The sequence below is a fragment of the Ambystoma mexicanum genome, chromosome 1q, assembly GCF_040938575.1.
Source record: "Ambystoma mexicanum isolate Mex_15411 chromosome 1q, UKY_AmexF1_1, whole genome shotgun sequence".
NCBI lineage: Eukaryota > Metazoa > Chordata > Amphibia > Caudata > Ambystomatidae > Ambystoma > Ambystoma mexicanum.
Genome location: NC_090922.1, coordinates 5,015,263 through 5,039,797, shown reverse-complemented (window position 1 = coordinate 5,039,797; position 24,535 = coordinate 5,015,263).

The window sequence follows — 24,535 nt, the reverse complement described above, 5'->3', positions numbered from 1 at the left end:
GATGTGATATCCAACTCCTTCCCATTCCAACCTGAGACACTTCCTATAGCATGAGAAGGGATATCCAACTCCTTCCCAATCCAATCCTGAGACCCTTCCGATAGCAGAGATGTGATATCTCAATGCTTATACCAATCCTGAGACCCTTCCTATGGCATGAGATGTGATATCCAACTCCTTCCCAATCCAATCCTGAGACCCTTCCGATAGCAGAGACGTGATATCTCAATGCTTCTACCAAACCTGAGACCCTTCCTTTACCATGAGATGTGATATCCAAATCCTTCACATTCCAATCCTGAGACCCTTCCTATAGCATGAGATGTGATATCTCAATGCTTCTAATACCAAACCTGAGATCCTTCCTATAACATGAGATGTGATATCCAATTCCTTCCCATTCCAAACCTGAGACCCTTCCTTTTGGATGAGATGTGATATCCAACTCCTTCCCATTCCAACCCTGAGACCCTTCCTATAGCATGAGATGTGATGTCTCAATGCTTCTAATACCAAACCTGAGATCCTTCCTATAACATGAGATGTGATATCCAACTCCTTCCATTCCAATCCTGAGACCCGTCCTATAGCATGAGATGTGATATCTCAATGCTTATACCAAACCTGAGACCCTTCCTATAGCATGAGATGTGATATCCAACTGCTTCCCATTCCAATCCTGAGACCCTTCCTATAGCATGAGATGTGATATCTCAATGTTTCTAATACCAAACCTGAGATCCTTCCTCTAACATGAAATGTGATATCCAACTCCTTCCCTTTCCAAACCTAAGAGCCTATCTATAGCATGAGATGTGATATCCAAGTCCTTCCCATCCCAACCCTTAGACCCTTCCTACAGCATGCAATATGATATCTCAATGATTCTAATAACAAACCTGAGACGTGTCCTATAACATGAGATGGGATATCCAACTCCTTCCCATTCCAATCCTGAGACACTTCCGATAGCAGAGATGTGATATCTCAATGCTTATACCAAACCTGAGACCCTTCCTATAACATGAGATGTGATATCCAAATCCTTCCCGTTCCAAACCTGAGACCCTTCCTTTAGCATGAGATGTGATATCCAGAACCTTCCCATTCCAATCCTGAGACACTTCCTATAGCATGAGATTTGATATCTCAATGCTTCTAATATCAAAACTGAGACCCTCCCTATAGCAAGATATGTGATATCTAAGTCCTTCCCATTCCAATCCTGAGACCCTCCCTATAGCATGAGATGTGATATCCAACTCCTTCCCATTCCAATCCTGAGACCCTTCCTATAGCATGAGATATGATATCTCAATACTTCTAATACCAAACGTGAGATCCTTCCGATAACATGAGATGTGATATCCAAATCCTTCCCCTTCCAATCCTGAGACCCTCCCTTTAGCATGAGATGTGATATCCAACTCCTTCCTATTCCAATCCTGAGACTCTTCTGATAGCATGAGATGTGATATCTCAATGCTTCTAATACCAAACCTGAGATCCTTCCGATAGCATGAGATGTGATATCTCAATGCTTCTAATACCAAACCTGAGATCCTTCCTATAACATGAGATGTGATATCCAAATCCTTCCCCTTCCAAACCTGAGACCCTCCCTTTAGCATGAGATGTGATATCCAACTCCTTCCCATTCCATTCCTGAGACCCTTCTGATAGCATGAGATGTGATATCTCAATGCCTCTAATACCAAACCTGAGATCCTACCTCTAACATGAAATGTGATATCCAACTCTTTCCCCTTCCAAACCTGAGAGCCTTCCTATAGCATGAGATGTGATATCCAAGTCCTTCCCATTCCAATCCTGAGACCCTTCCTATAGCTTGAGATGTGATATCCAACTCCTTCCCATTCCAATTCTGAGACCCTTCCTATACTATGAGACTTGATATCTCAATGCTTCTAATACAAACGTGAGACCCGTAATATAACATGAGATGTGATATCCAAATCCTTCCCCTTCCAAACCTTAGACCCTTCCTTTATCATGAGATGTGATATCCAACTCCTTCCCATTCCAATCCTGAGACCCTTCGGATATCATGAGATGTGATATCTCAAAGCTTCTAATATCAAACTTGAGACCCTCCCTATAGCATGAGATGTGATATCCAAGTCCTTCCCATTCCAATCCTGAGACCCTTCCTATAGCATGAGATGTGATATCTCAATGCTTCTAATACCAAACCTGAGAACCTTCCTATAACATGAGATGGGAATATCCAACTCCTTCCCATTCCAATCCTGAGACCCTTCCGATAGCAGAGATGTGATATCTCAATGCTTATACCAAACCTGAGATCCTTCCTATAACATGAGATGTGATATCCAACTCCTTCCCATTCCAATCCTGAGACACTTCCTATAGCATGAGATGTGATATCTCACTGCTTATACCAAACCTGAGACCCTTCCCATAGCATGAGATGTGATATCCAACTCCTTCCCATTCCAATCCTCAGACCCTTCCTATAGCATGAGATGTGATATCTCAATGCTTCTAATATCAAACTTGAGACCCTACCTATAGCATGAGATGTGATATCCAAGTCCTTCCCATTACAATCCTGAGACACTTCCTATAGCATGAGATGTGATATCCAACTCCTTCCCATTCCAATCCTGAGACCCTTCCTATAGCATGAGATATGATATCTCAATACTTCTAATACCAAACGTGAGATCCTTCCGATAACATGAGATGTGATATCTAAATCCTTCCCCTTCCAAACCTGAGACGCTCCCTTTAGCATGAGATGTGATATCCAACTCCTTCCCATTCCAATCCTGAGACCCTTCTGATAGCATCAGATGTGATATCTCAATGCTTCTAATACCAAACCTGAGATCCTTCCGATAGCATGAGATGTGATATCTCAATGCTTCTAATACCAAACCTGAGATCCTTCCTATAACATGAGATGTGATATCCAAATCCTTCCCCTTCCAAACCTGAGACCCTCCCTTTAGCATGAGATGTGATATCCAACTCCTTCCCATTCCATTCCCGAGACCCTTCTGATAGCATGAGATGTGATATCTCAATGCCTCTAATACCAAACCTGAGATCCTACCTCTAACATGAAATGTGATATCCAACTCTTTCCCCTTCCAAACCTGAGAGCCTTCCTATAGCATGAGATGTGATATCCAAGTCCTTCCCATTCCAATCCTGAGACCCTTCCTATAGCTTGAGATGTGATATCCAACTCCTTCCCATTCCAATTCTGAGACCCTTCCTATACTCTGAGACTTGATATCTCAATGCTTCTAATACCAAACCTGAGACCCGTAATATAACATGAGATGTGATATCCAAATCCTTCCCCTTCCAAACCTTAGACCCTTCCTTTATCATGAGATGTGATATCCAACTCCTTCCCATTCCAATCCTGAGACCCTTCCGATATCATGAGATGTGATATCTCAAAGCTTCTAATATCAAACTTGAGACCCTCCCTATAGCATGAGATGTGATATCCAAGTCCTTCCCATTCCAATCCTGAGACCCTTCCTATAGCATGAGATGTGATATCTCAATGCTTCTAATACCAAACCTGAGACCCTTCCTATTACATGAGATGGGAATATCCAACTCCTTCCCATTCCAATCCTGAGACCCTTCCGATAGCAGAGATGTGATATCTCAATGCTTATACCAAACCTGAGACCCTTCGTATGGCATGAGATGTGATATCCAACTCCTTGCCATTCAAATCCTGAGACCCTTCCTATAGCATGAGAAGGGATATCCAACTCCTTCCCAATCCAATCCTGAGACCCTTCCGATAGCAGAGACGTGATATCTCAATGCTTCTACCAAACCTGAGACCCTTCCTTTAGCATGAGATGTGATATCCAAATCCTTCACATTCCAATCCTGAGACCCTTCCTATAGCATGAGATGTGATATCTCAATGCTTCTAATACCAAACCTGAGATCCTTCCTATAACATGAGATGTGATATCCAATTCCTTCCCATTCCAAACCTGAGACCCTTCCTATTGGATGAGTTGTGATATCCAACTCCTTCCCATTCCAACCCTGAGACCCTTCCTATAGCATGAGATGTGATGTCTCAATGATTCTAATACCAAACCTGAGATCCTTCCTATAACATAAGATGTGATATCCAACTCCTTCCATTCCAATCCTGAGACCCGTCCTATAGCATGAGATGTGATATCTCAATGCTTATACCAAACCTGAGACCCTTCCTATAGCATGAGATGTGATATCCAACTACTTCCCATTCCAATCCTGAGACCCTTCCTATAGCATGAGATGTGATATCTCAATGCTTCTAATACCAAACCTGAGATCCTTCCTCTAACATGAAATGTGATATCCAACTCCTTCCCTTTCCAAACCTAAGAGCCTATCTATAGCATGAGATGTGATATCCAGGTCCTTCCTATTCCAATCCTTAGACCCTTCCTACAGCATGCAATATGATATCTCAATGATTCTAATAACAAACCTGAGACCCGTCCTATAGCATGAGATATGATATCCAAGTCCTTCCCATTCCAATCCTGAGACCCTTCCTATAACATGAAATGTGATATCCAACTCCTTCCCATTCCAACCTGAGACCCTTCCTATAGCATAAGATGGGATATCCAACTTCTTCAAAATCCAATACTGATACCCTTCCGATAGCATGAGATGTGATATCCCAATGCTTCTACCAAACCTGAGACCCATACTATGGCATGAGATGTGATATCAAACTCCTTCCCATTCCAATCCTGAGACCCTTCCTATAGCTTGAGGTGTGATATCCAACTCCTTCCCATTCCAATTCTGAGACCCTTCTTATACCATGAGAATTGATATCTCAATGCTTCTAATACCAAACCTGAGACCCGTCCTATAACATGAGATGTGATATCCAAATCCTTCCCCTTCCAAACCTTAGACCCTTCCTTTATCATGAGATGTGATATCCAACTCCTTCCCATTCCAATCCTGAGACCCTTCCGATATCATGAGATTTGTTATCTCAATGCTTCTAATATCAAACTTGAGACCCTCCCTATAGCATGAGATGTGACATCCAAGTCCTTCCCATTGCAATCCTGAGACCCTTCCTATAGCATGAGATGTGATATCTCTATGCTTCTAATACCAAACCTGAGACCCTTCCTATAACATGAGATGGGAGATCCAACTCCTTCCCATTCCAATCCTGAGACCTTTCCGATAGCAGAGATGTGATATCTCATTGCTTATACCAAACCTGAGACCCTTCCTATGGCCTGAGATGTCATATACAACTCCTTCCCATTCCAATCCTGAGACCCTTCCTTTAGCATGAGATGTGATATCTCAATGCTTATACCAAATCTGAGACCCTTCCTATAGCATGAGATGTGATATCCAATTCCTTCCCATTCCAATCATGAGACCCTTCCTATAGCATGAGATGTGATATCTCAATGCTTATACCAAACCTGAGAGCCTACCTATAGCATGAGATGTGATATCCAAGTCCATCCCATTCCAATCCTTAGACCCTTCCTACAGCAAGCGATGTGATATCTCAATGATTCTAATACCAAACCAGAGACTCTTCCTATAACATGAGATGGGATATCCAACTCCTTCCCATTCCAATCCTGAGCCGATTCAGATAGCTGAGATGTGATATCTCAATGCTTATACCAAACCTGAGACCCTTCCTATAACATGAGATGTGATATCCAACTCCTTCCCGTTCCAAACCTGAGACACTAACTATAGCATATGTGATATCCAACTCCTTCCCATTCCAAACATGAGACCCTTCCTATAGCAAGAAAGTAATATCCAACTCCCACCCATTCCAATCCTGAGACCCTTCCTATAGCAAGAGATGTGATATCCAAATCCTTCCCATTCCAATCCTGAGACCCTTCCTATAACATGAGATGTGATATCCAACTCCTTCCCATTCCAACCTGAGACACTTCCTATAGCATGAGAAGGGATATCCAACTCCTTCCCAATCCAATCCTGAGACCCTTCCGAGAGCAGAGATGTGATATCTCAATGCTTATACCAAACCTGAGACCCTTCCTATGGCATGAGATGTGATATCCAACTCCTTGCCATTCAAATCCTGAGACCCTTCCTATAGCATGAGAAGGGATATCCAACTCCTTCCCAATCCAATCCTGAGACCCTTCCGATAGCAGCGACGTGATATCTCAATGCTTCTACCAAACCTGAGACCCTTCCTTTAGCATGAGATGTGATATCCAAATCCTTCACATTCCAATCCTGAGACCCTTCCTTTAGCATGAGATGTGATATCCAACTCCTTCCCATTCCAACCTGAGACACTTCCTATAGCATGAGAAGGGATATCCAACTCCTTCCCAATCCAATCCTGAGACCCTTCCGATAGCAGAGATGTGATATCTCAATGCTTATACCAAACCTGAGACCCTTCCTATGGCATGAGATGTGATATCCAACTCCTTGCCATTCAAATCCTGAGACCCTTCCTATAGCATGAAAAGGAATATCCAACTCCTTCCCAATCCAATCCTGAGACCCTTCCGATAGCAGAGACGTGAAATCTCAATGCTTCTACCAAACCTGAGACCCTTCCTTTAGCATCAGATGTGATATCCAAATCCTTCACATTCCAATCCTGAGACCCTTCCTATAGCATGAGATTTGATATCTCAATGCTTCTAATACCAAACGTGAGATCCTTCCTATAACATGAGATGTGATATCCAAATCCTTCCCCTTCCAAACCTGAGACCCTCCCTTTTGCATGAAATGTGATATCCAACTCCTTCCTATTCCAATCCTGAGACTCTTCTGATAGCATGAGATGTGATATCTCAATGCTTCTAATACCAAACCTGAGATCCTTCCGATAGCATGAGATGTGATATCTCAATGCTTCTAATACCAAACCTGAGATCCTTCCTATAACATGAGATGTGATATCCAAATCCTTCCCCTTCCAAACCTGAGACCCTCCCTTTAGCATTAGATGTGATATCTAACTCCTTCCCATTCCATTCCTGAGACCCTTCTGATAGCATGAGATGTGATATCTCAATGCCTCTAATACCAAACCTGAGATCCTACCTCTAACATGAAATGAGATATCCAACTCTTTCCCCTTCCAAACCTGAGAGCCTTCCTATAACATGAGATGTGATATCCAAGTCCATCCCATTCCAATCCTTAGACCCTTCCTACAGCATGCGATGTGATATCTCAATGATTCTAATACCAAACCAGAGACTCTTCCTATAACATGAGATGGGATATCCAACTCCTTCCCATTCCAATTCTGAGACCCTTCCTATACTATGAGACTTGATATCTCAATGCTTCTAATACCAAACCTGAGACCCGTAATATAACATGAGATGTGATATCCAAATCCTTCCCCTTCCAAACCTTAGACCCTTCCTTTATCATGAGATGTGATATCCAACTCCTTCCCATTCCAATCCTGAGACCCTTCCGATATCATGAGATGTGATATCTCAAAGCTTCTAATATCAAACTTGAGACCCTCCCTATAGCATGAGATGTGATATCCAAGTCCTTCCCATTCCAATCCTGAGACCCTTCCTATAGCGTGAGATGTGATATCTCAATGCTTCTAATACCAAACCTGAGACCCTTCCTATAACATGAGATGGGAATATCCAACTCCTTCCCATTCCAATCTTGAGACCCTTCCGATAGCAGAGTTGTGATATCTCAATGCTTATACCAAACCTGAGATCCTTCCTATAACATGAGATGTGATATCCAACTCCTTCCCATTCCAATCCTGAGACACTTCCTATAGCATGAGATGTGATATCTCACTGCTTATACCAAACCTGAGACCCTTCCCATAGCAGGAGATGTGATATCCAACTCCTTCCCATTCCAATCCTCAGACCCTTCCTATAGCATGAGATGTGATATCTCAATGCTTCTAATGTCAAACTTGAGACCCTACCTATAGCATGAGATGTGATATCCAAGTCCTTCCCATTCCAATCCTGAGACACTTCCTATAGCATGAGATGTGATATCTCAATGCTTCTAATACCAAACCTGAGACTCTTCCTATAACATGAGATGGGATATCCAACTCCTTCCCATTCCAATCCTGAGACCCTTTTGATAGCAGAGATGTGATATCTCAATGTTTATACCAAACCTGAGACCCTTCCTACGGCATGAGATGTCATATTCAACTCCTTCCCATTCCAATCCTGAGACCCTTCCTATAGCATGAGATTTGATATCCAACTCCTTCCCATTCCAATCCTGAGACCCTTCCTATAGCATGAGATGTGATGTCTCAATGCTTCTAATACCAAACCTGAGATCCTTCCTATGACATGAGATGTGATATCCAACTCCTTCCATTCCAATCCTGAGACCATCCTATAGCATGAGATGTGATATCTCAATGCTAATACCAAACCTGAGACCCTTCCTATAGCATGAGATGTGATATCCAACTCCTTCCCATTCCAATCATGAGACCCTTCCTATAGCATGAGATGTGATATCTCAATGCTTCTAATACCAAACCTGAGATCCTTCCTCTAACATGAAATGTGAGATCCAACTCCTTCCCTTTCCAAACCTAAGAGCCTATCTATAGCATGAGATGTGATATCCAAGTCCTTCACATTCCAACCCTTAGACCCTTCCTACAGCATGCAATATGATATCTCAATGATTCTAATAACAAACCTGAGACCCGTCCTATAACATGAGATGGGATATCCAACTCCTTCCCGTTCCAAACCTGAGACCCTTCCTTTAGCATGAGATGTGATATCCAGCTCCTTCCCATTCCAATCCTGAGACACTTCCGATAGCATGAGATGTGATATCTCAATGCTTCTAATATCAAAACTGAGACCCTCCCTATAGCATGATATGTGATATCTAAGTCCTTCCCATTCCAATCCTGAGACCCTTCCTATAGCATGAGATGTGATATCTCAATGCTTCTACCAAACCTGAGACCCTTCCTTTAGCATGAGATGTGATATCCAACTCCTTCCCATTCCAATCCTGAGACCCTTCCTATAGCATGAGATGTGATATCTCAATACTTCTAATACCAAACCTGAGATCCATCCTATAACATGAGATGTGATATCCAACTCCTTCCCTTTCCAAACCTGAGAGCCGTTCTATAGCATGAGATGTGATATCCAGGTCCTTCCCATTCCAATCCTTAGACCCTTCCTACAGCATGCAATATGATATCTCAATGATTCTAATAACAAACCTGAGACCCGTCCTATAGCATGAGATATGATATCCAAGTCCTTCCCATTCCAATCCTGAGACCCTACCTATAACATGAAATGTGATATCCAACTCCTTCCCATTCCAACCTGAGACCCTTCCTATAGCATGAGATGGGATATCCAACTTCTTCCAAATCCAATACTGATACCCTTCCGATAGCATGAGATGTGATATCCCAATGCTTCTACCAAACCTGAGACCCATACTATGGCATGAGATGCGATATCAAACTCCTTCCCATTCCAATCCTGAGACCCTTCCTATAGCTTGAGGTGTGATATCCAACTCCTTCCCATTCCAATTCTGAGACCCTTCTTATACCATGAGACTTGATATCTCAATGCTTCTAATATTAAACCTGAGACCCGTCCTATAACATGAGATGTGATATCCAAATCCTTCCCCTTCCAAACCTTAGACCCTTCCTTTATCATGAGATGTGATATCCAACTCCTTCCCATTCCAATCCTGAGACCCTTCCGATATCATGAGATTTGTTATCTCAATGCTTCTAATTTCAAACTTGAGACCCTTCCTATAACATGAGATGGGATATCCAACTCCTTCCCATTCCAATCCTGAGACCTTTCCGATAGCAGAGATGTGATATCTCAATGCTTATACCAAACCTGAGAACCTTCCTATGGCCTGAGATGTCATATACAACTCCTTCCCATTCCAATCCTGAGACCCTTCCTTTAGCATGAGATGTGATATCTCAATGCTTATACCAAATCTGAGACCCTTCCTATAGCATGAGATGTGATATCCAATTCCTTCCCATTCCAATCCTGAGACCCTTCCTATAGCATGAGATGTGATATCTCAATGCTTATACCAAATCTGAGACCCTTCCTATAGCATGAGATGTGATATCCAAGTCCATCCCATTCCCATCCTTAGACCCTTCCTACAGCATGCGATGTGATATCTCAATGATTCTAATACCAAACCAGAGACTCTTCCTATAACATGAGATGGGATATCCAACTCCTTCCCATTCCAATCCTGAGCCGCTTCCGATAGCAGAGATGTGATATCTCACTGCTTATACCAAACCTGAGACCCTTCCTATAACATGAGATGTGATATCCAACTCCTTCCCATTCCAAACATGAGACCCTTCCTATAGCAAGAAAGTAATATCCAACTCCTACCCATTCCAATCCTGAGACCCTTCCTATAGCAAGAGATGTGATATCCAAATCCTTCCCATTCCAATCCTGAGACCCTTCCTATAACATGAGATGTGATATCCAACTCCTTCCCATTCCAATCCTGAGACACTTCCTATAGCATGAGATGTGATATCTCAATGCTTCTAATACCAAACCTGAGACTCTCCTATAACATGAGATGGGATATCCAACTACTTCCCATTCCAATCCTGAGACCCTTTTGATAGCAGAGATGTGATATCTCAATGTTTATACCAAACCTGAGACCCTTCCTACGGCATGAGATGTCATATTCAACTCCTTCCCATTCCAATCCTGAGACGCTTCCTATAGCATGAGATTTGATATCCAACTCCTTCCCATTCCAATCCTGAGACCCTTCCTATAGCATGAGATGTGATGTCTCAATGCTTCTAATACCAAACCTGAGATCCTTCCTATAACATGAGATGTGATATCCAACTCCTTCCATTCCAATCCTGAGACCCTTCCTATAGCATGAGATGTGATATCTCAATGCTTATACCAAACCTGAGACCCTTCCTATAGCATGAGATGTGATATCCAACTCCTTCCCATTCCAATTCTGAGACCCTTCCTATAGCATGAGATGTGATATCTCAATGCTTCTAATACCAAACCTGAGATCCTTCCTCTAACATGAAATGTTAGATCCAACTCCTTCCCTTTCCAAACCTAAGAGCCTATCTATAGCATGAGATGTGATATCCAAGTCCTTCACATTCCAACCCTTAGACCCTTCCTACAGCATGCAATATGATATCTCAATGATTCTAATAACAAACCTGAGACCCGTCCTATAACATGAGATGGGATATCCAACTCCTTCCCATTCCAATCCTGAGACACTTCCGATAGCAGAGATGTGATATCTCAATGTTTATACCAAACCTGAGACCCTTCCTATAACATGAGATGTGATATCCAACTCCTTCCCGTTCCAAACCTGAGACCCTTCCTTTAGCATGAGATGTGATATCCAGCTCCTTCCCATTCCAATCCTGAGACACTTCCGATAGCATGAGATGTGATATCTCAATGCTTCTAATATCAAAACTGAGACCCTCCCTATAGCATGATATGTGATATCTAAGTCCTTCCCATTCCAATCCTGAGACCCTTCCTATAGCATGAGATGTGATATCTCAATGCTTCTACCAAACCTGAGACCCTTCCTTTAGCATGAGATGTGATATCCAACTCCTTCCCATTCCAATCCTGAGACCCTTCCTATAGCATAAGATGTGATATCTCAATACTTCTAATACCAAACCTGAGATCCTTCCGATAACATGAGATATGATATCTCAATACTTCTAATACCAAACCTGAGATCCATCCTATAACATGAGATGTGATATCCAACTCCTTCCCTTTCCAAAACTGAGAGCCGTTCTATAGCATGAGATGTGATATCCAGGTCCTTCCCATTCCAATCCTTAGACCCTTCCTACAGCATGCAATATGATATCTCAATGATTCTAATAACAAACCTGAGACCCGTCCTATAGCATGAGATATGATATCCAAGTCCTTCCCATTCCAATCCTGAGACCCTTCCTATAACATGAAATGTGATATCCAACTCCTTCCCATTCAACCTGAGACCTTTCCTATAGCATGAGATGGGATATCCAACTTCTTCCAAATCCAATACTGATACCCTTCCGATAGCATGAGATGTGATATCCCAATGCTTCTACCAAACCTGAGACCCATACTATGGCATGAGATGTGATATCAAACTCCTTCCCATTCCAATCCTGAGACCCTTCCGATATCATGAGATTTGTTATCTCAATGCTTCTAATATCAAACTTGAGACCCTCCCTATAGCATGAGATGTGACATCCAAGTCCTTCCTATTCCAATCCTGAGACCCTTCCTATAGCATGAGATGTGATATCTCTATGCTTCTAATACCAAACCTGAGACCCTTCCTATAACATGAGATGGGATATCCAACTCCTTCCCATTCCAATCCTGAGACCTTTCCGATAGCAGAGATGTGATATCTCAATGCTTATACCAAACCTGAGAACCTTCCTATGGCCTGAGATGTCATATACAACTCCTTCCCATTCCAATCCTGAGACCCTTCCTTTAGCATGAGATGTGATATCTCAATGCTTATACCAAATCTGAGACACTTCCTATAGCATGAGATGTGATATCCAATTCCTTCCCATTCCAATCCTGAGACCCTTCCTATAGCATGAGATGTGATATCTCAATGCTTATACCAAACCTGAGAGCCTACCTATAACATGAGATGTGATATCCAAGTCTATCCCATTCCAATCCTTAGACCCTTCCTACAGCATGCGATGTGATATCGCAATAATTCTAATACCAAACCAGAGACTCTTCCTATAACATGAGATGGGATATACAACTCCTTCCCATTCCAATCCTGAGCCGCTTCCGATAGCAGAGATGTGATATCTCAATGCTTATACCAAACCTGAGACCCTTCCTATAACATGAGATGTGATATCCAACTCCTTCCCGTTCCAAACCTGAGACACTAACTATAGCATATGTGATATCCAACTCCTTCCCATTCCAAACATGAGACCCTTCCTATAGCAAGAAAGTAATATCCAACTCCTACCCATTCCAATCCTGAGACCCTTCCTATAGCAAGAGATGTGATATCCAAATCCTTCCCATTCCAATCCTGAGACCCTTCCTATAACATGAGATGTGATATCCAACTCCTTCCCATTCCAACCTGAGACACTTCCTATAGCATGAGAAGGGATATCCAACTCCTTCCCAATCCAATCCTGAGACCCTTCCGATAGCAGAGATGTGATATCTCAATGCTTATACCAAACCTGAGACCCTTCCTATGGCATGAGATGTGATATCCAACTCCTTGCCATTCAAATCCTGAGACCCTTCCTATAGCATGAGAAGGGATATCCAACTCCTTCCCAATCCAATCCTGAGACCCTTCCGATAGCAGCGACGTGATATCTCAATGCTTCTACCAAACCTGAGACCCTTCCTTTAGCATGAGATGTGATATCCAAATCCTTCACATTCCAATCCTGAGACCCTTCCTATAGCATGAGATGTGATATCTCAATGCTTCTAATACCAAACCTGAGATCCTTCCTATAACATGAGATGTGATATCCAATTCCTTCCCATTCCAAACCTGAGACCCTTCCTATTGGATGAGATGTGATATCCAACTCCTTCCCATTCCAACCCTGAGACCCTTCCTATAGCATGAGATTTGATGTCTCAATGCTTCTAATACCAGACCTGAGATCCTTCCTCTAACATGAAATGTGATATCCAACTCCTTCCCTTTCCAAACCTAACAGCCTATCTATAGCATGAGATGTGATATCCAAGTCCTTCACATTCCAACACTTAGACCCTTCCTACAGCATGCAATATGATATCTCAATGATTCTAATAACAAACCTGAGACCCGTCCTATAACATGAGATGGGATATCCAACTCCTTCCATTCCAATCCTGAGACCCGTCCTATAGCATGAGATGTGATATCTCAAGGCTTATACCAAACCTGAGACCCTTCCTATAGCATGAGATGTGATATCCAACTGCTTCCCATTCCAATCCTGAGACCCTTCCTATAGCATGAGATGTGATATCTCAATGCTTCTAATACCAAACCTGAGATCCTTCCTCTAACATGAAATGTGATATCCAACTCCTTCCCTTTCCAAACCTAAGAGCCTATCTATAGCATGAGATGTGATATCCAAGTCCTTCACATTCCAACACTTAGACCCTTCCTACAGCATGCAATATGATATCTCAATGATTCTAATAACAAACCTGAGACCCGTCCTATAACATGAGATGGGATATCCAACTCCTTCCCATTCCAATCCTGAGACACTTCCGATAGCAGAGATGTGATATCTCAATGCTTATACCAAACCTGAGACCCTTCCTATTACATGAGATGTGATATCCAAATCCTTCCCGTTCCAAACCTGAGACCCTTCCTTTAGCATGAGATGTGATATCCAGCTCCTTCCCATTCCAATCCTGAGACACTTCCGATAGCATGAGTTGTGATATCTCAATGCTTCTAATATCAAAACTGAGACCCTCCCTATAGCATGATATGTGATATCTAAGTCCTTCCCATTCCAATCCTGAGACCCTCCCTATAGCATGAGATGTGATATCCAACTCCTCCCCATTCCAATCCTGAGACCCTTCCTATAGCATGAGATATGATATCTCAATACTTCTAATACCAAACGTGAGATCCTTCCGATAACATGAGATGTGATATCCAAATCCTTCCCCTTCCAAACCTGAGACCCGCCCTTTAGCATGAAATGTGATATCCAACTCCTTCCTATTCCAATCCTGAGACTCTTCTGATAGCATGAGATGTGATATCTCAATGATTCTAATACCAAACCTGAGATCCTTCCGATAGCATGAGATGTGATATCTCAATGCTTCTAATACCAAACCTGAGATCCTTCCTATAACATGAGATCTGATATCCAAATCCTTCCCCTTCCAAACCTGAGACCCTCCCTTTAGCATGAGATGTGATATCTAACTCCTTCCCATTTTATTCCTGAGACCCTTCTGATAGCATGAGATGTGATATCTCAATGACTCTAATACCAAACCTGAGATCCTACCTCTAACATGAAATGAGATATCCAACTCTTTCCCCTTCCAAACCAGAGAGCCTTCCTATAGCATGAGATGTGATATCCAAGTCCTTCCCATTCCAATACTGAGACCCTTCCTATAGCTTGAGATGTGATATCCAACTCCTTCCCATTCCATTTCTGAGACCCTTCCTATAGCATGAGATGTGATATCTCAATGCTTATACCAAACCTGAGAGCCTACCTATAACATGAGATGTGATATCCAAGTCCATCCCATTCCAATCCTTAGACCCTTCCTACAGCATGCGATGTGATATCTCAATGATTCTAATACCAAACCAGAGACTCTTCCTATAACATGAGATGGGATATCCAACTCCTTCCCATTCCAATTCTGAGACCCTTCCTATACTATGAGACTTGATATCTCAATGCTTCTAATACCAAACCTGAGACCCGTGATATAACATGTGATGTGATATCCAAATCCTTCCCCTTCCAAACATTAGACCCTTCCTTTATCATGAGATGTGATATCCAACTCCTTCCCATTCCAATCCTGAGACCCTTCCGATATCATGAGATGTGATATCTCAAAGCTTCTAATATCAAACTTGAGTCCCTCCCTATAGCATGAGATGTGATATCCAAGTCCTTCCCATTCCAATCCTGAGACCCTTCCTATAGCATGAGATGTGATATCTCAATGCTTCTAATACCAAACCTGAGACCCTTCCTATAACATGAGATGGGAATATCCAACTCCTTCCCATTCCAATCTTGAGACCCTTCCGATAGCAGAGATGTGATATCTCAATGCTTATACCAAACCTGAGATCCTTCCTATAACATGAGATGTGATATCCAACTCCTTCCCATTCCAATCCTGAGACACTTCCTATAGCATGAGATGTGATATCTCACTGCTTATACCAAACCTGAGACCCTTCCCATAGCAGGAGATGTGATATCCAACTCCTTCCCATTCCAATCCTCAGACCCTTCCTATAGCATGAGATGTGATATCTCAATGCTTCTAATGTCAAACTTGAGACCCTACCTATAGCATGAGATGTGATATCCAAGTCCTTCCCATTCCAATCCTAAGACACTTCCTATAGCATGAGATGTGATATCTCAATGCTTCTAATACCAAACTTGAGACTCTTCCTATAACATGAGATGGGATATCCAACTCCTTCCCATTCCAATCCTGAGACCCTTTTGATAGCAGAGATGTGATATCTCAATGTTTATACCAAACCTGAGACCCTTCCTACGGCATGAGATGTCATATTCAACTCCTTCCCATTCCAATCCTGAGACCCTTCCTATAGCATGAGATTTGATATCCAACTCCTTCCCATTCCAATCCTGAGACCCTTCCTATAGCATGAGATGTGATGTCTCAATGCTTCTAATACCAAACCTGAGATCCTTCCTATAACATGAGATGTGATATCCAACTCCTTCCATTCCAATCCTGAGACCCTTCCTATAGCATGATATGTGATATATCAATGCTTATACCAAACCTGAGACCCTTCCTATAGCATGAGATGTGATATCCAACTCCTTCCCATTCCAATCCTGAGACCCTTCCTATAGCATGAGATGTGATATCTCAATGCTTCTAATACCAAACCTGAGATCCTTCCTCTAACATGAAATGTGAGATCCAACTCCTTCCCTTTCCAAACCTAAGAGCCTATCTATAGCATGAGATGTGATATCCAAGTCCTTCACATTCCAACCCTTAGACCCTTCCTACAGCATGCAATATGATATCTCAATGATTCCAATAACAAACCTGAGACCCGTCCTATAACATGAGATGGGATATCCAACTCCTTCCCATTCCAATCCTGAGACACTTCCGATAGCAGAGATGTGATATCTCAATGTTTATACCAAACCTGAGACCCTTCCTATAACATGAGATGTGATATCCAACTCCTTCCCGTTCCAAACCTGAGACCCTTCCTTTAGCATGAGATGTGATATCCAGCTCCTTCCCATTCCAATCCTGAGACACTTCCGATAGCATGAGATGTGATATCTCAATGCTTCTAATATCAAAACTGAGACCCTCCCTATAGCATGATATGTGATATCTAAGTCCTTCCCATTCCAATCCTGAGACCCTTCCTATAGCATGAGATGTGATATCTCAATGCTTCTACCAAACCTGAGACCCTTCCTTTAGCATGAGATGTGATATCCAACTCCTTCCCATTCCAATCCTGAGACCCTTCCTATAGCATGAGATGTGATATCTCAATACTTCTAATACCAAACCTGAGATCCTTCCGATAACATGAGATGTGATATCTCAATACTTCTAATACCAAACCTGAGATCCATACTATAACATGAGATGTGATATCCAACTCCTTCCCTTTCCAAACCTGAGAGCCGTTCTATAGCATGAGATGTGATATCCAGGTCCTTCCCATTCCAATCCTTAGACCCTTCCTACAGCATGCAATATGATATCTCAATGCTTATACCAAACCTGAGAACCTTCCTATGGCCTGAGATGTCATGGCCTGAGATGTCATATACAACTCCTTCCCATTCCAATCCTGAGACCCTTCCTATAGCATGAGATGTGATATCTCAATGCTTATACCAAACCTGAGAGCCTACCTATAACATGAGATGTGATATCCAAGTCCATCCCATTCCAATCCTTAGACCCTTCCTATAGCATGCGATGTGATATCTCAATGATTCTAATACCAAACCAGAGACTCTTCCTATAACATGAGATGGGATATCCAACTCCTTCCCATTCCAATCCTGAGCCGCTTCCGATAGCAGAGATGTGATATCTCAATGCTTATACCAAACCTGAGACCCTTCCTATAACATGAGATGTGATATCCAACTCCTTCCCGTTCCAAACCTGAGACAATAACTATAGCATATGTGATATCCAACTCCTTCCCATTCCAAACATGAGACCCTTCCTATAGCAAGAAAGTAATATCCAACTCCTACCCATTCCAATCCTGAGACCCTTCCTATAGCAAGAGATGTGATATCCAAATCCTTCCCATTCCAATCCTGAGACCCTTCCTATAACATGAGATGTGATATCCAACTCCTTCCCATTCCAACCTGAGACACTTCCTATAGCATGAGAAGGGAATATCCAACTCCTTCCCAATCCAATCCTGAGACCCTTCCGATAGCAGAGATGTGATATCTCAATGCTTATACCAAACCTGAGACCCTTCCTATGGCATGAGATGTGATATCCAACTCCTTGCCATTCAAATCCTGAGACCCTTCCTATAGCATGAGAAGGGATATCCAACTCCTTCCCAATCCAATCCTGAGACCCTTCCGATAGCAGCGACGTGATATCTCAATGCTTCTACCAAACCTGAGACCCTTCCTTTAGCATGAGATGTGATATCCAAATCCTTCACATTCCAATCCTGAGACCCTTCCTATAGCATGAGATGTGATATCTCAATGCTTCTAATACCAAACCTGAGATCCTTCCTATAACATGAGATGTGATATCCAATTCCTTCCCATTCCAAACCTGAGACCCTTCCTATTGGATGAGATGTGATATCCAACTCCTTCCCATTCCAACACTGAGACCCTTCCTATAGCATGAGATGTGATGTCTCAATGCTTATACCAAACCTGAGACCCTTCCTATAGCATGAGATGTGATATCCAACTGCTTCCCATTCCAATCCTGAGACCCTTCCTATAGAATGAGATGTGAAATCTCATTGCTTCTAATACCAAACCTGAGATCCTTCCTCTAACATGAAATGTGATATCCAACTCCTTCCCTTTCCAAACCTAAGAGCCTATCTATAGCATGAGATGTGATATCCAAGTCCTTCACATTCCAACCCTTAGACCCTTCCTACAGCATGCAATATGATATCTCAATGATTCTAATAACAAACCTGAGACCCGTCCTATAACATGAGATGGGATATCCAACTCCTTCCCATTCCAATCCTGAGACACTTCCGATAGCAGAGATGTGATATCTCAATGCTTATACCAAACCTGAGACCCTTCCTATAACATGAGATGTGATATCCAAATCCTTCCCGTTCCAAACCTGAGACCCTTCCTTTAGCATGAGATGTGATATCCAGCTCCTTCCCATTCCAATCCTGAGACACTTCCGATAGCATGAGATGTGATATCTCAATGCTTCTAATATCAAAACTGAGACCCTCCCTATAGCATGATATGTGATATCTAAGTCCTTCCCATTCCAATCCTGAGACCCTCCCTATAGCATGAGATGTGATATCCAACTCCTTCCCATTCCAATGCTGAGACCCTTCCTATAGCATGAGATATGATATCTCAATACTTCTAATACCAAACGTGAGATCCTTCCGATAACATGAGATGTGATATCCAAATCCTTCCCCTTCCAAACCTGAGACCCTCCCTTTAGCATGAAATGTGATATCCAACTCCTTCCTATTCCAATCCTGAGACTCTTCTGATAGCATGAGATGTGATATCTCAATGCTTCTAATACCAAACCTGAGATCCTTCCGATAGCATGAGATGTGATATCTCAATGCTTCTAATACCAAACCTGAGATCCTTCCTATAACATGAGATGTGATATCCAAATCCTTCCCCTTCCAAACCTGAGACCCTCCCTTTAGCATGAGATGTGATATCTCAATGCCTCTAATACCAAACCTGAGATCCTTCCGATAGCATGAGATGTGATATCTCAATGCTTCTAATACCAAACCTGAGATCCTTCCTATAACATGAGATGTGATATCCAAATCCTTCCCATTCCATTCCTGAGACCCTTCTGATAGCATGAGATGTGATATCTCAATGCCTCTAATACCAAACCTGAGATCCTACCTCTAACATGAAATGAGATATCCAACTCTTTCCCCTTCCAAACCTGAGAGCCTTCCTATAGCATGAGATGTGATATCCAAGTCCTTCCCATTCCAATACTGAGACCCTTCCTATAGCTTGAGATGTGATATCCAACTCCTTCCCATTCCAATTCTGAGACCCTTCCTATAGCATGAGATGTGATATCTCAATACTTCTAATACCAAACCTGAGATCCTTCCGATAACATGAGATGTGATATCTCAATACTTCTAATACCAAACCTGAGATCCATACTATAACATGAGATGTGATATCCAACTCCTTCCCTTTCCAAACCTGAGAGCCGTTCTATAGCATGAGATGTGATATCCAGGTCCTTCCCATTCCAATCCTTAGACCCTTCCTACAGCATGCAATATGATATCTCAATGCTTATACCAAACCTGAGAACCTTCCTATGGCCTGAGATGTCATGGCCTGAGATGTCATATACAACTCCTTCCCATTCCAATCCTGAGACCCTTCCTATAGCATGAGATGTGATATCTCAATGCTTATACCAAACCTGAGAGCCTACCTATAACATGAGATGTGATATCCAAGTCCATCCCATTCCAATCCTTAGACCCTTCCTATAGCATGCGATGTGATATCTCAATGATTCTAATACCAAACCAGAGACTCTTCCTATAACATGAGATGGGATATCCAACTCCTTCCCATTCCAATCCTGAGCCGCTTCCGATAGCAGAGATGTGATATCTCAATGCTTATACCAAACCTGAGACCCTTCCTATAACATGAGATGTGATATCCAACTCCTTCCCGTTCCAAACCTGAGACAATAACTATAGCATATGTGATATCCAACTCCTTCCCATTCCAAACATGAGACCCTTCCTATAGCAAGAAAGTAATATCCAACTCCTACCCATTCCAATCCTGAGACCCTTCCTATAGCAAGAGATGTGATATCCAAATCCTTCCCATTCCAATCCTGAGACCCTTCCTATAACATGAGATGTGATATCCAACTCCTTCCCATTCCAACCTGAGACACTTCCTATAGCATGAGAAGGGAATATCCAACTCCTTCCCAATCCAATCCTGAGACCCTTCCGATAGCAGAGATGTGATATCTCAATGCTTATACCAAACCTGAGACCCTTCCTATGGCATGAGATGTGATATCCAACTCCTTGCCATTCAAATCCTGAGACCCTTCCTATAGCATGAGAAGGGATATCCAACTCCTTCCCAATCCAATCCTGAGACCCTTCCGATAGCAGCGACGTGATATCTCAATGCTTCTACCAAACCTGAGACCCTTCCTTTAGCATGAGATGTGATATCCAAATCCTTCACATTCCAATCCTGAGACCCTTCCTATAGCATGAGATGTGATATCTCAATGCTTCTAATACCAAACCTGAGATCCTTCCTATAACATGAGATGTGATATCCAATTCCTTCCCATTCCAAACCTGAGACCCTTCCTATTGGATGAGATGTGATATCCAACTCCTTCCCATTCCAACACTGAGACCCTTCCTATAGCATGAGATGTGATGTCTCAATGCTTATACCAAACCTGAGACCCTTCCTATAGCATGAGATGTGATATCCAACTGCTTCCCATTCCAATCCTGAGACCCTTCCTATAGAATGAGATGTGAAATCTCATTGCTTCTAATACCAAACCTGAGATCCTTCCTCTAACATGAAATGTGATATCCAACTCCTTCCCTTTCCAAACCTAAGAGCCTATCTATAGCATGAGATGTGATATCCAAGTCCTTCACATTCCAACCCTTAGACCCTTCCTACAGCATGCAATATGATATCTCAATGATTCTAATAACAAACCTGAGACCCGTCCTATAACATGAGATGGGATATCCAACTCCTTCCCATTCCAATCCTGAGACACTTCCGATAGCAGAGATGTGATATCTCAATGCTTATACCAAACCTGAGACCCTTCCTATAACATGAGATGTGATATCCAAATCCTTCCCGTTCCAAACCTGAGACCCTTCCTTTAGCATGAGATGTGATATCCAGCTCCTTCCCATTCCAATCCTGAGACACTTCCGATAGCATGAGATGTGATATCTCAATGCTTCTAATATCAAAACTGAGACCCTCCCTATAGCATGATATGTGATATCTAAGTCCTTCCCATTCCAATCCTGAGACCCTCCCTATAGCATGAGATGTGATATCCAACTCCTTCCCATTCCAATGCTGAGACCCTTCCTATAGCATGAGATATGATATCTCAATACTTCTAATACCAAACGTGAGATCCTTCCGATAACATGAGATGTGATATCCAAATCCTTCCCCTTCCAAACCTGAGACCCTCCCTTTAGCATGAAATGTGATATCCAACTCCTTCCTATTCCAATCCTGAGACTCTTCTGATAGCATGAGATGTGATATCTCAATGCTTCTAATACCAAACCTGAGATCCTTCCTATAACATGAGATGTGATATCCAAATCCTTCCCCTTCCAAACCTGAGACCCTCCCTTTAGCATGAGATGTGATATCTCAATGCCTCTAATACCAAACCTGAGATCCTTCCGATAGCATGAGATGTGATATCTCAATGCTTCTAATACCAAACCTGAGATCCTTCCTATAACATGAGATGTGATATCCAAATCCTTCCCATTCCATTCCTGAGACCCTTCTGATAGCATGAGATGTGATATCTCAATGCCTCTAATACCAAACCTGAGATCCTACCTCTAACATGAAATGAGATATCCAACTCTTTCCCCTTCCAAACCTGAGAGCCTTCCTATAGCATGAGATGTGATATCCAAGTCCTTCCCATTCCAATACTGAGACCCTTCCTATAGCTTGAGATGTGATATCCAACTCCTTCCCATTCCAATTCTGAGACCCTTCCTATAGCATGAGATGTGATATCTCAATGCTTATACCAAACCTGAGAGCCTACCTATAGCATGAGATGTGATATCCAAGTCCATCCCATTCCAATCCTTAGACCCTTCCTACAGCATGCGATGTGATATCTCAATGATTATAATACCAAACCAGAGACTCTTCCTATAACATGAGATGGGATATCCAACTCCTTCCCATTCCAATTCTGAGACCCTTCCTATACTATGAGACTTGATATCTCAATGCTTCTAATACCAAACCTGAGACCCGTAATATAACATGAGATGTGATATCCAAATCCTTCCCCTTCCAAACCTTAGACCCTTCCTTTATCATGAGATGTGATATCCAACTCCTTCCCATTCCAATCCTGAGACCCTTCCGATATCATGAGATGTGATATCTCAAAGCTTCTAATATCAAACTTGAGACCCTCCCTATAGCATGAGATGTGATATCCAAGTCCTTCCCATTCCAATCCTGAGACCCTTCCTATAGCATGAGATGTGATATCTCAATGCTTCTAATACCAAACCTGAGACCCTTCCTATAACATGAGATGGGAATATCCAACTCCTTCCCATTCCAATCTTGAGACCCTTCCGATAGCAGAGATGTGATATCTCAATGCTTATACCAAACCTGAGATCCTTCCTATAACATGAGATGTGATATCCAACTCCTTCCCATTCCAATCCTGAGACACTTCCTATAGCATGAGATGTGATATCTCACTGCTTATACCAAACCTGAGACCCTTCCCATAGCAGGAGATGTGATATCCAACTCCTTCCCATTCCAACCTGAGACACTTCCTATAGCAGAGATGTGATATCTCAATGCTTATACCAAACCTGAGACCCTTCCTATGGCATGAGATGTGATATCCAACTCCTTGCCATTCAAATCCTGAGACCCTTCCTATAGCATGAGAAGGGATATCCAACTCCTTCCCAATCCAATCCTGAGACCCTTCCGATAGCAGCGACGTGATATCTCAATGCTTCTACCAAACCTGAGACCCTTCCTTTAGCATGAGATGTGATATCCAAATCCTTCACATTCCAATCCTGAGACCCTTCCTATAGCATGAGATGTGATATCCAAATCCTTCCCGTTCCAAACCTGAGACCCTTCCTTTAGCATGAGATGTGATATCCAGCTCCTTCCCATTCCAATCCTGAGACACTTCCGATAGCATGAGATGTGATATCTCAATGCTTCTAATATCAAAACTGAGACCCTCCCTATAGCATGATATGTGATATCTAAGTCCTTCCCATTCCAATCCTGAGACCCTCCCTATAGCATGAGATGTGATATCCAACTCCTTCCCATTCCAATCCTGAGCCCTTCCTATAGCATGAGATATGATATCTCAATACTTCTAATACCAAACGTGAGATCCTTCCGATAACATGAGATGTGATATCCAAATCCTTCCCCTTCCAAACCTGAGACCCTCCCTTTAGCATGAAATGTGATATCCAACTCCTTCCTATTCCAATCCTGAGACTCTTCTGATAGCATGAGATGTGATATCTCAATGCTTCTAATACCAAACCTGAGATCCTTCCGATAGCATGAGATGTGATATCTCAATGCTTCTAA